Source organism: Lactuca serriola, chromosome 3 (genome assembly GCF_051521515.1).
Source record: "Lactuca serriola cultivar US96UC23 chromosome 3, Lser_US96UC23_V15, whole genome shotgun sequence".
Lineage (NCBI taxonomy): Eukaryota > Viridiplantae > Streptophyta > Magnoliopsida > Asterales > Asteraceae > Lactuca > Lactuca serriola.
The window spans coordinates 51077066-51088063 of NC_136410.1; positions in this window are offsets into that span (position 1 = coordinate 51077066).

Consider the following 10998-nt stretch of genomic DNA (forward strand, 5'->3'; position numbering starts at 1 on the left):
AAACTTGACTACATTAAATATAATCAATCATTTCATTCTTGCAAAATACATTTAGAAATCCCCAATAAGAGCTTCATTGTCATTGCATACAAAAAAAATATGCGTACAAAAAAGTCATTTCACCCTGTAATATTATATTAATGATATTTAAATAATGGATGTGTGGAATATATTTTAAACAAGTAAAAGGTGAATTTTGAAATACATAGTTAAACAGAAGGGTGACAAATGAAAATTCGTATTATGTAAACAGTTTGTTTAAATTTAAAAATAAAATTTGATTAAATAAACATAATCAATCAAATCATCGTGCATTTAGACTTTTGTTCGTGTATATAGAATTACTCGTAGTAAAAATGATCACCTCAAAGAACTAGTCACTTTTCAATCCACAACCAATCTGAACACACACGTCATAGAACAATAATATATAACTAGTATCGTTAACATGAGATTGCAAAACATTAATACCTTTCCCACTCAAATTCATCATAGTGGGAATTCTAAGCAATAAAATTAACACGTCGTATCAACACTTTAATCTCCCACTTTATCCCCCAAATTAAGACTATATAGATTCCAACATGCTACAAACCGTATCTGTGACTTTAAAGATCGTATACATTCCAACATGTTACAAACCATATTTGTGACTTTAAACAAAGATATAAAATAAATATTTAAACTTCCAAGCACTTAGTTTGTTGCCCGTTTGTCATCTTACTCGTTGTACGATGATATTTAAATCAATAGAAACTTCATTTTAAGTTGTAAATCTTTTTTAAAATTTTTTAATCACCACTTTCCAAGTATCGACCCTCTCTATTTTGACCCCACTGGCAAACCAAGATAAAAATTGGAAAATATTCAATAAAGCACCGAGTACCAACGATCCTCCACTTCGGTCATCTGAACTCAAATCTAAGGAGATTCCACATTTGCAAATTACTTTTCTAACTAGAAAGAAGATAAAAAATTAGCTCAAAATTTTAACAAAGTTATTAAAGTTACCTTCATCCTATTCTTCAAAAAAAAGTGCATCATTTATATGAAAAATGTATTTTATATTTAATTATGGTAATATTTGTCATTAATTAGTACTTCTTATATGTGCCCTTAGGGCACATATTAGAAAATCCTTATATATATATATATATATATATATATATATATATATATATATATATATATATATATATATATATATATATATATATATATATATATATATATATATTGTTAACGTTACCATGAACGGTCATGTTAAATGTAACGGAAATCATAAACGAGACGTTATATCGCCAGGACTTTGGCTAAGGCCGAGTCTTGGCCAAGGCAGTCTAGCACCGGGGTAGCAGTTCGTTTCCCCCCGCGAGGAACGAATATCCCCCGCGATCTTCTCATTTACTCACGACCAATTAAGACGTGATAGAAAGCTTAGGTGACGCCCAAAACTGACGTCACCAGACAGTTAGTTAACGTGAGTGTGATCCTCCCAGTTAGAAGAGGCCACGTCTCACGCTCATCGGACGAGGTCCCACGATCCGTAAGAAGCAGGTATAAAAGGATCTCTTCCGCCTCAAGGAAGGGATCCATCTTCTCTCTCCCGAATATTACCCTAAAATTACCTCTATCATAAAACTAACTTGATCGTTGGAGCGACGTCCTGGGAGAACACCTAGATATCCTTTAACGATTCTTCTCTGTGTAGTGTTCTCAGGAAAACTCCCAAGAAAGATCCATCATCCGACATCCAAACACCTATTGAACATGTCACAACATTTGGCGCCATCCGAACGTATCCTCAGAGTGATACAACAAATAAACGATGTTGGTTCTCTGCTAAAAGGGGATTTAAACCCAACAACATCGGGGATGACAGTAGAAGATCTGTTCAAAATATCGGTGATGTTAAACAACGACCATCATCGCGAGTGTAGAACACAGGCCCCAATATAGGTGCTAATGGCACATGTCCCACTGATTACAACAAAAATAGCAGAGCCAGTACTCCAGAGCCATTTCCGATAATTGTCGTCGGATGTTCCACTGCCTCAGAAGATGGCGATATCGCATCTCGATATGTTGCAGACAAATCTGTATGACGGAAAACAGGTACTCACCATCTCTAAATCTCGTAAGAGGAGCACACCTCACTACACAGAAGACGAGATTGAGGCACTCTCGAAAAACCTACTCAATATTAGTTTCTCGAGCAGCGATCCCAGACCATAGAACCAGGATCCGCGAGACCCACTCCTTATATTTGGATTCATTCACAACACGAAAGTCCATCGAATATACATTGACAATGGTAGTTGTTCCGATATACTCTATGAGCATTGTTTTCGGCAACTACCAGATTCTTGGAAGGACGGGCTACAACCACCAACCGGTGGACCATTGGTAGGATTCACCGGGCACAACTTGTGGCCATTGGGCGCATTCGGATGCCCTTAACATTGGTCGGTCACGACGAAAAGGACCGAATCACAAGGGCAATCGAATTCTCTGTGATCCGGTACCCAACATAACATAATATTCTGCTCGGACGATCGACAATATCCTTACTGCACCTCGTACCATCCACAATCCACGACATCGTTAAATTTAGCACATGCCAGGGATCGGCGACATTCCTTGCCTCAAACACCCGGGTACAACATTGCCACCATATCATAGCCGCCCCAGATCTTGTACGCGCACCAAAGAAGTCCAAAGAGGGATGTTCCACCGAACAACACCAGATAAACATGGAATATCCAGAACAGCTTGAGCGAATCGGCGCTCACCTATCAGACGAGACCAGGGCACAACTGGTAGCACTCCAAAAGGAATACTCCACCGTTTTCTCCTGGAAACCAACATATCTAAAAGGCGTTGATCGATAAGTTATAGAACACAGCCTTAATGTCACGCGTGGAAGTAATCCGGTTAAACAAAAAAAGAGAGGCCAATCGGCAGAACGAAACAAGGCAATAAACGCAGAGGTGGCCGATCTAGTGAACGGCGACATCCTCAGGGAAGTGATGTTCCCAACATGGATCGAAAATCTTGTTTGTTGGATTACTGTCTAAGTCCATAACTATAATTGGTATGTACTTGACCCGATTTTGCATGGTCCATTTGGGTTGCATGACATCATAACAATTGGAAAGACAAAATGAGAAAAATGATACTTATGATTTATATTAATATATTATAAGTTCTAATATAGTAATATGGAATCATATTATTTAATTAGTATTGATCAAGAATTAATTTAGTGATAAAAAGGAACTAATTAAATATGGACTCTTATATATATAGGATGGGCCAAATTCATTTAGGTTGGACTAAGCTTTCATGGATAGTCCATGGAGTGTTTAACCCATGGATCCTATGGGAATGAAAGGTCATGGGTATTAGGGTTTACATAAATGTAACCCTAATCCTCCACACTATATAAAGAGGTCTATAGTTCATGAAATGGGCACTAGTGTATAGTACACAAGAGGGAAAATCCGAATTCATAAGAGTGAACTTAAGTATTCTTCTTCTCAAGTTATTCCAAGGGTTTTTGGTGTTGTGTGAACCATTTAAGGTGCAACACATGGGGCACTAATCTCTTAAAGGTTCAAGACTTCAAGCTCCATCAAAAGGTATGTCATTCTACTAGATTCTTGTATTGTATATACTTCATATTATGCTAGTTAGGATGAAACCTTGGAATATTGAATATTTGCATGTATAATAGAGAAAACATAGATCCAAGGTTTATAAGGTTGCATGTACACCATAGGAGTGTTAGAATGCTCAAAACCCATAATTGTTATGGTAAAGAAAGCCAACGGGTCATGGCGAATGTGCATTGATTACTCAGACCTTAACAATGCCTACCCAAAGGATTGTTATCCTCTCTCGGAGATTGATCAGAAGGTCCAATCACTCGAATGCTTTTAACTCAAATGTTTCCTTGATGTGTACAAGGGCTACCATCAAGTACAGATAAAACGAGAGGAAGAAGCAAAAACTACCTTCCACACCGAAAATGGCACCTTCTGCTACCAGAAAATGCCATTTGGAGTAAAAAACGCGGGTGCTATTTATCAAAGGCTCATGGATAAAGTATTCAACGATTAAATTGGTAGGAATATCGAAGTCTATGTCGATGACATGGTAATTAAGAGCCGCGATGAAGAAGCATTACTCTGCAATGTGGAAGAAACTTTCCAGATGATAGCAAAAGCGAAGATGAAGTTAAACCCAGCTAAATGCACTTTCGGAGTAGAGGAAGGGCAATTCCTTGGGTATCAGATATCCAAGGAAGGAATTCTGCCCAATACCACCATAATCCAGGAGTTCCTCGAGTCGAAAACTCCCCACAACCTCAAGGGCATACATGAGATCAACGGTAGAATGACGACATTGTGAAGATTCATCGCCAAATCCGCAGAAAAAGCGCTCCCCTTATACCAAACACTTAATCGGTGAATAGACAAAAAGCAGTTCAAGTGGACAGACAAAGCGGATGCGGCATTGCAACATATGAAAGACGCCTTGCACCAACTACCAGCTCACGCCTTCCTGCTACCAGGGGAAACACTACAAATGTATCTAGCAGCTTCCGAAGAAGGTATCTCCTCTGTGTTAGCGGTAGAGAGGGAAGGCAAGCAGGTTCCCATCCATTTTGTTAGCAGGTCCCCACAAGGACCAGAGGTCAATTACCCATCCTTAGAGAAACTGGTCCTTGCCCGAGCATATGCTGTCAGACGGCTATGAAGGTATTTCCAATCCCACAAGGTGGATGTTCTGACAAGTTATCCAATAAAGCAAGTACTGCTAAGGTCGGAAAAGTCCGGGCGCCTGGCCAAGTGGGCCATAGAGTTAGGTGAACATGATATCCATTATCACCCCCGGACTAGCATCAAGGCCCATGCCCTCGCAGACTTCCTGGTTGAAATCCCAGATACCATTAAGGGAGTGCCAACGACGATCTCCATCGAAATACTCGAGCCTGAAGCTGGAAAAGAACTCGTGAAGCTATACACCGATGACGTAGCAAAAAAGGAAGGTTCAGGCGCAGACCTGATCCTACAAAGCCCCAAGGGTGAAGAAATCACTTACGTGCTGCTATTCGACTTCCAAGTATCAAACAATGAGGCAGAGTATGAAGCGCTCTTAGCAGGTCAGAGGCTAGCTAAGGAGGTTGGCATGAAACAACCAACGGCTCTCAGCGATTCGCTACTTGTCACAAACCAAATGAATGGAATGTATGAGGCAAAGGATTCCAGGATGCAAAAATACCTAGATGCAATTCGTAGCTTAGCCAACACATTCAAAACTTTTTCAGTAAAACAAATCTCCTGGGGTAAAAGCGCAAGGGCGGACGCTCTCAGCAAGCTGGCCTCTACTTCGTATGACCATCTCACAAAGAAAGTGTTGTTAAAGTAATCCCAGAGAGAAGTATCGATAACCAAAAGGTCAATATAATATCATCCCCTCCAGAATGGACCAAACCCTTTGTCGACTACTTGCGCCATGGCATGCATCCGGACGACCCAGAGGAAGTGAGAAAAGTCAAAATCAGAGCACCGCATTTTGTAACCAGGGACAATTAACTTTACCGAAGAGGATACTTAACTCATGGCTCAAATGCATCTCTAAAATAGAGGGGGAAGCATTCCTAGAAGAAATCCATTACGGGGACGCAACAACACATGAAGATGCTTGCGTACTCACAGGCAAAATAGTCCGCCTATGAGTATATTGGTCGGACATGTACAACTACGCAGCAGCCCTAACAAAGAAATGCAAAGAGTGTCAAGCATTCGCTCCTTTCCAAAACCAACCGGCCATGCCATTAACCAACATCACCAGCCCCTTACATTTCCATCAATGGGGAATCGATATAGTAGGACCTTTCCCACCGGCACCAGGGGGCGTGAAGTTTTTGCTGGTGGCCGTGGATTATTTTACCAAATGGATAGAGGCGGAACTACTGGCCACAGTTACTGGAAAGCAGATGATAAAATTTATGACCAAGAACATCTTGGCCCGTTTCGAAACTCCTAGCATCCTCATAAGTGACAACAACACACAATTTGAAGGAATCCCCTTCAAGGATTGGTGCGAAGAGAAGAAATCCATCGCCAGTTCACATCAGTAGCACATCCTCAGACTAGCAGACAGACTGAGATATCAAACAAAACCATAGTTAATGGTTTGAACAAAAGGTTACTCAGATCAAAGTCCGCATGGGTGGATGAACTCCCGACCGTGTTATGGTCATATCGTACCACAACAGGGTCAAGTACAGGAGAAACCCCATTTAGCCTAACTTATGGGACAGAAGCAGTCGCCCTGGAAATAGTGGCAGGCTCCTTGCGAACGAATAGTTTTGAGGAAGCAGCCAACGAAGAAGGGTGACGCCAGGACCTGGACATGCTCGATGAAAAATGTGAGGCAGCACAAGTATGCCAGGAACTATAAAAATCAGGAATTGAGAACTATTACAACCGCCAAGTCCGGGTCAAGAAATTCAAAGTCAGAGAATGGGTGCTAAGAAAGAACAAGTCTAGCCATGATGAACCATTGGGTAAACTCAGTGTCATGTGGGAATGACCGTATAAAATCAAGGAAGCCTATAAGAATGGCTCTTATGTCCTAGAAGCTCTGGACGGGCGTGCCATTCCAAGAATGTGGAATGCGCAAAGCCCGCATCACTTTTACTCTTAAAACTAGTGTTAAAGGTAGAACCAATGCTAGCAAAGGCATTGTGTATTAGTTTTAACATGTAAATGTAATCAGCAAAAATTAATTTACTACTTTCCGTCTTATTACACTCTAAACAAAACTAGAGTAAATAGAGAGGGCAATTCAGATGCTCCTTATTTTCAAGCTTGAAAAATTAAAACAAAAGGGGTTGTGTACATTTACTGTGTGACAACAAGGATTGATCATCCATCATCACACGAGCAAAATCGTTACAAGAAGACAGCCAGGGGGTTTCATCAAAAAAGGTTCATAACCTTTCAACCAAATCATGTTCACTAGTTACATTATAACAAACACATGAAAGAACATGTGACATAAGTGTAGAAGAGTCATAACCTGCAACTAATGAGAAAAACAAAATTGGGTGAGCCTCAAGATGATGATCTTGGCTAAACCTAGGGTCTTTAAGTAGCAAATTAGAACAAAATTCTCAAAGACCAGCTTTACTAAAGCACAAAGAGTTCACCAATAACATAACTCAAACTAGGGGTACAAGCAAACCCGGTGTAAATACCATATGATGTCCAACATAAACCATACATGAAGCTACCAAATAAGAGAATATGTGCGGTAACAAAAAACATTCATACTCACAAACATAAAGAAGAAATTGTCAGATTGTTGGACTCCCGGTCTTTCAGACTGTCTCTAAGGGCAACGAAGACAAAAAACAACAAAACAAGAAATAGAAAATTTGTTCATCGAGATTACATCACAACAAATCAAAGAAACAATGCTACTTGTGGGCGAGGGTGTTACCATCACCATGGGAAGAGCTTGGGCCAGGGCCCGATCCACCCCCTGAGCATCTTAGCAAAGGTCATGAAGCCCGGCTATATCCAGATCACCCAGGCGAAGGTAGCCAGCAAACTTTGTTTCAGTAAAAGCAGCCATGGCATCTTCCATCTCGTGACCTTGGTGGCCACGTCCACCTCAACCTCCAGGTTAAACTCCCCGACGATCACCATCTCCTTACCAGCCCTCTTTCCCTACTCTACCCCTGCCGCTACACAAGCCACCCACACCTGAACCAAACCCTGGAGAAATTGGGGGCTCTTGATTACCCTGTCCACCACCCGGATGAGCCCGTCACTAAGGATCCAAGAAATATCCTTCTCTAGCACTCCCCTTGCGGCGTTCTCAGCAACCAAATCAACCTCCAGTTCCGTCGTCCGCCCGCTCAGACCGACGTTCTCCAAACTCAAGGCCCCCATGCTATCGTTCAGGCACCCCACCTCTTCCTCCAGCTTTCCCACTTGATCCGCCAATCTTGTCCTTTCGCACAGTGTCGCCTCCCGCTTAGCCTCCCAGCTTCTAACTTCGCCACCTGGGCTTTCAGCTCTCCACATTCAATGCCCCTTCTGTCAGAATCAGACTGGAGGGTCTCCATTTCGTAGATACATTCAGCGGCCGCGACCAAATAAGATGACACTTGGGCGGCAGCATAGTGTTTGTCATCGGCCAAGTGCTCGTCTGATAGGATAGTCAGGGCCTCAACGGTGACAGGAGGAAATGCGTGCTGACACCACTCGAGAGTGGTGTCGTGATCAATGACAAGATCTTGGACAATTAGTCTCCAAGCTGGCTTATAGGTATTCGGATGAGAACCCACCAGAAGGGGGATGGTTGCGGTTTTACCAGAAGAAGTTGAGGCAAGATCTTGGGGAGGCAAAGAACCAGTCCCCGCCTTGGCTCCCCTAATTGTAGGAACAATTCTAGTTTTCTCGATGCTTTTTTCTCCCGTATGACAAGTCGGTTCAGTCGCCCTAGTTTGTACCCCTCCGACAATTTCGGAGGACCTTCATCGGGGGCACGGTTGGAATCCTTGGTACCCTCCAGTAAGAAAATCATATTACGTTTCTTACGAAGAGGGGGCCTGGTGCTGGCTGTTTCAATTCGACCACCGAAAGAGGGTTCCAGGGAAAGCAAATCGCCTCTTGACACGGCGAAGACTCCTCGAGGACCCGGAGGTGTATGATCCTTCTGAGAAACACCAGTGACAACGATGTCCTGCAGATCTAGATCCTCGCTGGCGTCGGTGGCACTGTTAGAACTGACAGCTGCCTTGATTCCTCGGCCAGAAACAGGGGGTGGAAGAGCCTCCATAATATCAACTTCACGACACTGAAGCTCGTCGTCGAACAGACCCTGAAGAGCTCTCTAAAGAAACAACTTCCTCCACACCTGACAACAAAACAAAAGATAATGACGGTTAAACAGAATGACGATTTAAACGTGCTTTGCCAATTTTTCAAAAAAAGGGGAGGGGGGAGAGGAGCAAGAGAAATACCCTCTTTCTTAACGAAAAACTCGGGCATCTTTCTGCGAGCCCTCCAAGCGGCGCTCATTCCACCGGCGGCCAAGAAGCAGTCAAGCCAATCTTCATCGTTGATGCTGATCTTCTCAAGGACATCATCCAGTTCCTTGTCAGTACCAAAAAGTATCAGAGCACAGTCGAAGTACACCTTAGCCCTCGGATAACTGTGCACCACGAGATCACTATTTACCCATAAGAACTTCTCCTTCCGATTCTTCTTAGATTTCTTATTGTGGATAAGAGTATGGACTCCCCGCCGACAAGAGAGGGTTCGAGCCCCCTATTGAGTAGAGGCATTGAAGAAGTGCTTAAAAGTCGGAACAGTCGGCAGGCGGCCTAGGGCATGACAGAGGAGTTCAAAACCGACTATCTTGTTTATAGCGATAGGGGTCAACTCTCTCATCGAAAACCCGTATTCCCGGATGATCAGGTTGAAGAAATCCATGGTGGGAAAGCACAAACCTGCCTCAAACGAGGTGATTTGGATGCTGACTTTGCCCTCATGCGGATTGTAAAGTAATGCATCGGGTAGAGGGATTTGCACTCCATGTTCGGGAACGAATCCAAACCGGAACTCAAAAGATTCCCATTCTCTGGTGGTCAGATCTCCCCCCAAAGCATGAGTGGTAGCCATGAAAAAATATGAAGAAGGGGTTGAAAAGGTTTTTTCTCAAGAACCAGAAGTCAAAGAGAGACAAGTTGTCACACACCGAAAACCGAAGGCGGAAACATTTCCGGGGCGGACTCCACGTTGAGCATCAAATCCAATGCACATAGTAAGCAAAGTAGATAACCATTACATTACATATATAATAGTTTACATTTGTTTCAAAATTAAAGTTATACATGTGATACATAGTATATATGAACAAAATGAGACGGGTCTTCTGCGCACTCCGTCTTCGCCAAAAGAGATTGTCGGGTACCTGTCTAATGCGGACCTGAGAATACAAGCGGTTTGAAAATCAGCATAAAGCTGGTGAGTTCATAAGCGGTTAGTTTTCTGAAAATGTACGAGTTCTTGGTTTCCTGAAAAAAGTAGTTATCCAAGAAAATCCTATATTTTCTTAAAATTTGGTTACCAAATCCAAAATGTAATGAAAAAGGTGTACAATGAAAACATGATTGTTCTTGTCAATTGTAAAGTTTGGTTATCTAACTTGTTACACTATTCTGGTTACGTACCGTTGTTACCTAGGAAAATCCTATATTTTCCTACATGTGTGTGTGTGATGAACTGTTACCAATTCTGATTATGTTCAACGTTATCCCCAGGAAAATCCCATATTTTCCTGAATGTGTGTGTGTGCGAATTCTCCTGAAAGTCTGATTATCCTTAATTGTACATTAGTTTTATTATGAACATAAAACTAATAATTAAGTGTGAAGTGTTCATAATCTTGATTGCGAGTTCCATAACCATACTTCAGACCAGATATGACTCGAGTCGTGGCCAGTATCCTTTTTATGACTTTCGTCGCCCTTGAACCTTTTGGTCCGGCTATAGCTAGCAGTCAGGTGCGGGATTATCAGTCCCGTATAGATCTATACACTCAAGTCACGCTCCCTATCTAAGAGATTCTGGTTACAGGTGCGGTCCTCCACTCGTGTATCTCTGTGGAGTGTTCACCGAGGACGTGTCTCCAATCTTTAATATTACTCTATAATCTCGTGTCTAGGGAAGTAGTATCTATGACTAACTAAATTCTAATGGTGCCTGTCCTTTACACTCGAGCCTAGGTGTTTTATTAAGGACATTACAAATGTTTTATGTTTTCTATGGTGTCTGTCCTTTACACTCGAGCCTAAGGTGTTTTATTACAGAAATTACAAAGGTTTTATGATCTCTATCAATATAAGTGTGAACAATCAATTGTGAAACATAACAGTATATAATAAGAATTGAAATCGTTTAAACAAACAAC